This window comes from Oryx dammah, unplaced genomic scaffold (genome assembly GCF_014754425.2).
Source record: "Oryx dammah isolate SB20612 unplaced genomic scaffold, SCBI_Odam_1.1 HiC_scaffold_2, whole genome shotgun sequence".
NCBI lineage: Eukaryota > Metazoa > Chordata > Mammalia > Artiodactyla > Bovidae > Oryx > Oryx dammah.
Genome location: NW_024070186.1, coordinates 56150592 through 56156311, shown reverse-complemented (window position 1 = coordinate 56156311; position 5720 = coordinate 56150592). Strand labels below are relative to the sequence as shown.

The following is a 5720-nucleotide window of genomic DNA, read 5'->3' as shown; positions in this document are numbered from 1 at the left end:
TCGTTTTTTGAGATTGCATCCAAGTAGAGCATATTGGACCCTTTGGTTAACTATGATGGCTACTCCATTTCTTCTAAGGGATTCTTGCCCACAGTAGTAGATATAATGGTCATCTGAGTTAAATGCACCCATTCCAGTCTACTTTAGTTCACTGATCCCTACAATGTCAGTATTCACTCTTGCTATCTCCTGTTTGACCAGTTTCAATTTACCTTGATTCCTGGACCTAACATTCCATGTTCCTATGCAATATTTTTCTTCACTGCATTGGACTTTATCTCCGTCCCCCATCACATCCACAACTGTGCATTGTTTTCACTTTGGTTCTGTCTCTTCATTCTTTCTGGTGTTATTTCTCCTCCTTCTTCAGTAGCTTATTGGGCACCTCCTGATCTGCTTTTTTAACTTACATTTGGAGTACATAATGAGAAACGCTGGCCTGGATGAAGCACAAGCTGGAATAAAGATTGCTGGGAGAAATATCAATAACCTCAGATTTGCAGATGACATCACCCTTATGGCAGAAAGTGAAGAAGAACCTAAGAGCATCTTGATGAAAGTGAAAGAGGAGAGTGACAAAGTTGGCTTAACACTCAACATTCAGAAAACTAAGGTCATGACATCTGGTCCCATCACTTCATGGAAAATAGATAGGAAACAGTGGAAACTGTGGCAGACTTTAGTTTTGGGGACTCCAAAATCACTGCAGATGTTAATTGCAGCCATGAAATTAAAAGATGCTTACTCCTAGGAAGGAAAGTTATGACCAACCTAGACAACATATTAAAATGCAAAGACATTACTTTGTCAACAAATGTCCATCTAGTCAAGGCTATGGATTTTCCAGTAGTCATGTATGGATGTGAGAGTTGGACTATAAAGAAAGCTGAGCACCAAAGAATTGATGCTTTTGAACTGTGGTGTTGCCGAAGACTCTTGAGAGTCCCTTGGACTGCAAGGAGATCCAACCAGTTCATCATAAAGGAGATAAGTCCTGAGTGTTCATTGGAAGGACTGATGTTGAAGCTGAAACTCCAATCCTTTGGCCACCTGATGTGAAGAGCTGACTTACTGAAAAGACCCTGATGCTGGGAAAGATTGAATGCGGGTAAAGATAGGGATGACAGAGGATAAGATGGTCAGATGGCATCACCAATTCAATGGACATGAGTTTGAGTAAACTCAAGGAGTTGGTGATGGACAGGGAGACCTGGCGGGCTGCAGTCCATCTGGTTGCTAAGAGTCAGACATGACTGAGTGATTGAACTGAACTGATCTGACCTGGGGAATTCATCTTTCAGTATCATTTCTTTTTGCCTTTTCATACTGTTTATCAGTTTCTTAAGGAAGAATACTGAAATGGTTTGCCATTCCTTTCTCCAGTGTACTGTGTTTTGTCAGAACTCTCCACCATTACTCATTTGTCTCAGGTGGCCCTGCACAGCATAGCTCATAGTTTATTGAGTTAGACAAGGCTGTGGTTCATGTGATCAGTTTAGTTTTCTGTGACTGTGATTTTCTGTCTGTCTCCCCTCTGAGGGATAAGGATAAGAGGCTTATGCAAGCTTCCTGATTGGAGAGAGTGTCTGTGGGGGAAACTGTGTCTTGTTCTGATGGACAGTGCCATGCTCAGTAAATCTTTAGTCCAATTTTCTGTTGACAGGAGGGGCTGTGTTCCCTCCCTGTTGTTTGATCTGAGATGAAACTATGGTGGAGGCAATGGAGATAATGGTTATCTCCTTTAAAAGACCCTGTGCACACTGCTGCACTCCGTGCCACCGACCCTGTAGCAGGCCACTGTGGACACATGCCTCTGCTGACTGATGCCCCTGCCAGAGACTCTTGGACCTTCACAGGAAAGTCTTTTGTGGGGTCACTGCTCCTTTCTCCTGGGTCCTGATGCACACAAGGTTTTGTTTGTGCCCTCCAAGAGCCTGTTTCCCAGTCCTTTGTAAATGTTGATCAAATCCCACTGGCCTTCGAACTCAGATTCCCTAGGGGTTCTCAGTCCCTTTTTCAGATCCCCAGGTTGGGAAATCTCTTGTGGTCCTAGGACTTTCTTAACAGTGTGATAATTTATTTGGTATAATTGTTCTGAAGTTTGTGGGTCATCTGCTCAGCAGCTCTTTGATGGGGTTAACTGCAACCTCCTCCAAGAGGGCTTATGCCACATCCAGGACTGCTTCACCCAGAGCCCCTGCTCCTACAGCAAGCTACTGACCCGTACCTCCACAGGAGACACTCAAACACTCAGAGGCAGATTTGGCTCAGAACATGATATGACAGTATATGAAGTAGATATGGGCCAGTGATTTTTCACTGAGCATTCCATGTTGACAGGTAGATTAAATAAACAACATATCACAGATTGGAGTTGGCCATTGAAAAAGGAAATTGGCTAACTGAACTTGAAATTGGTGTTATCAATATGAAGTTTTATAATTGGAATTTAACCAAATGATCAATGGAGAGATCCCTTCTAGTGCAGACACAGAAAGCAAACATTAAGATAAAGAAGGAAGTGGAATAAAAGAGGAGCCAAAAAACCATTAAACAGTTGAAGGCAGGAGGATAAGGGGACAACAGAGGATGAGATGGTTGGATGACATCACCAACTCAATGGACATGAGTTTGGTAAACTCCAGGAGTTGGTGATGTACAGGGAGGCCTGGCGTGCTGCAGTCCATGGGGTCACAGAGTCAGACATGATTGACTGACTGAACTGAAAAGCAACTAATGGAAAAAATGAGCATTTAGTTGTACATTATTTCCATTAAGCAGACAACTTAAAAATGCCAACCAGCACTCTAAAAGTATGAGACCAACATCATATAGTCTTATATTTGAATTCCAAGGTTAATTTAAAGTTCTTGTTCAAATTGTGAACAAATATTATAAACCAGAGAAAGATACCTTAGCATTTTTAAGAATGCCATTTGTATGACAGATGAAAAAAATTATTTGAGATATTTATCATTAGCTAAAAACAAATAATTCAAGATTTGCTATAGAAGAAATATTACAAGTGGCCTGACTTTCTTCCTATATAAGCCTAATTATATTAAGTAGGTAAATTTTTTCATTTAGGGCTAAAATTTTTTCAATATGCAGGTTAAATTGAATAGCCTGCTGTAGTGTTTCATAGTGACAAGATTATTTAAATTTACCATGTGAATATAATAAAGAAAAATAAAGATCTATAATAATTTTCTAAATTAATAAATTACAAGATACATTAGAAGATAAAATTTGGTTAATATAGTTTGTAAAATGTTTACTATTTATAACATTAATGAATATTAAATATAATTTAGAAAACATACATTAAAATCTTAAACTCTAACTACTGTGAATGTTTTGATATTAAAACTTTAATTATGCCTCAACTTGAACTTTTATAGAGACATATTAATGCATATATTTACTTTATATGCTATGCTCTAGTGAAATTATCGGAGAGGGCAAATGGCAACCCACTCCAGTACTCTTGCCTGGAAAATCCCATGGACGGAGGAGCCTGGTAGGTTGCAGTCCATGGGTTTGCGAAGAGTCAGACATGACTGAGCGACTTCACTTTCACTTTTCACTTTGATGCATTGGAGAAGGAAATGACAACCCACTCCAGTGTTCTTGCCTGGAGAATCCCAGGGACAGGGGAGCCTGGTGGGCTGCCGTCTATGGGGTCACACAGAGTCGGGCATGACTGATGTGACTTAGCAGCAGCAGCAGCAGCAGTGAAATTATGTAAAAATATTGCAAAATTGTTTTCTATTGAGAAATGTAAAATCAAAATAATATCCAAATGCTTACAAATATAGACCATGTTCTTTTATGAGGTCACTAATTATTGTAATAAATCAAAGGACTTTGTTTTTTGTTCTAGCGAAAGAGATAAAGCAAATATATAACTCTGAAACCATAACATTAGTATATATGTATTTAAGGGGGTAAATAGAGATATCTGATATTTGAATAGATTTAGGTTTTTTTTTTAATGGACACGCTAGTAATGTAATGCTCAAAATTCTCCAAGCCAGGCTTCAGCAATATGTGAACCGTGAATATCCAGATGTTCAAGCTGGTTTTAGAAAAGGCAGAAGAACCAGATATCAAATTGCCAACATTCACTTGATCATGGAAAAAGCAAGAGAGTTCCAGAAAAACATCTATTTCTGCTTTATTGACTATGCCAAAGCCTTTGACTGTCTGGATCACAATAAACTGTGGAAAGTTCTGAAAGTGATGGGAATACCAGATCATCTGACCTGCCTCTTGAGAAACCTGTATGCAGGTCAGGAAGCAACAGTTAGAACTGGACATGGAACAACAGACTGGTTTCAAATAGGAAAAGGAGTATGTCAAGGCTGTATATTGTCACTGTGCTTATTTAACTTATATGCAGAGTACATTATGAGAAATGCTGGACTGGAAGAAGCACAAGCTGGAATCAAGATTGTCAGGAGAAATATCAATAACCTCAGATATGCAGATGACACCACCCTTATGGCAGAAAGTGAAGAGGAACTAAAGAGCCTCTTGATGAAAGTGAAAGTAGAGAGTGACAAAGTTGGCTTAAAGCTCAACATTCAGAAAACTAAGATCATGGCTTCCAGTCACATCACTTCATGGATAATAGATAAGAAACAGTGGAAACTGTGGCAGACTTTAGTTTTGGGGACTCCAAAATCACTGCAGATGTTAATTGCAGCCATGAAATTAAAAGATGCTTACTCCTAGGAAGGAAAGTTATGACCAACCTAGACAGCATATTAAAATGCAAAGACATTACTTTGTCAACAAATGTCCATCTAGTCAAGGCTATGGATTTTCCAGTAGTCATGTATGGATGTGAGAGTTGGACTATAAAGAAAGCTGAGCACCAAAAATTTAATTCTTTTGAACCGTGGTGTTGCCGAAGACTCTTGAGAGTCCCTTGGATTGCAAGGAGATCCAACCAGTTCATCATAAAGGAGATAAGTCCTGAGTGTTCATTGGAAGGACTGATGTTGAAGCTGAAACTCCAATCCTTTGGCCACCTCATGTGAAGAGTTGGACTCATTGGAAAAGATCCTGATGCTGGGAGGGATTGGGGGCAGGAGGAGAAGGGGATGCCAGAGGATGAGATGGTTGGATGGCATCACCGACTCAATGGACATGGGGGTGAACTCTGGGAGTTGTTGATGGACAGAGAGGCCTGGCATGATGCAGTTCATGGAGTTGCAGAGAGTCAGACACGACTGAGTGACTGAAATGATACTTAAAATAATCTAATAAGTAACTAGGAAATTTTACTCTAAGTTTTGCTATGAATCTGCTCAATAAGGATGATATGTTTACAAGTTCATCTGAATTAATAAATGCACATTATGCTCATACTTGAAGTGCAGAAGTGAAGATAAGAGCAAATAATTTAAATACTTTTCTCATAATTATAATGTGATAACAGGCACTCTAGCCACCCCAGGCACCTCTGTCTATGGGATTCTCCAGGCAATAATACTAGAGTGGGTTGCCATTTCCTCTTCAGGGGATCTTCCCAACCCAGGGATCAAACCCGAGTCTCCTGCATTGCAGGCAGATTCTTTACCAACTGAGCCACCAAGGAAGCCTTTACTTTACTCAGAAACACTTCAAATAGAAAAGAAGGCATGTAGCATTACCAAATCCCTCACATGAAAGCAGAAATCAAGATGATCTATTAGCTTTATTTTAGCCTTGAA

The 5720-nt window shown here is 39.7% G+C and overlaps 1 long non-coding RNA gene across 1 annotated transcript; it reads right to left on the bottom strand.

Annotated features, from left to right (window-relative positions):
- Positions 1-318: 318 nt before the first annotated feature.
- LOC120869129 lies at positions 319-1316 on the bottom strand. Its single transcript, XR_005722442.1, has 2 exons — positions 1282-1316; positions 319-393 (listed from the first exon to the last, which is right to left on the bottom strand). It is a non-coding gene; the product is annotated as an uncharacterized LOC120869129 (long non-coding RNA).
- Between the last annotated feature and the right edge of the window lie 4404 nt (positions 1317-5720).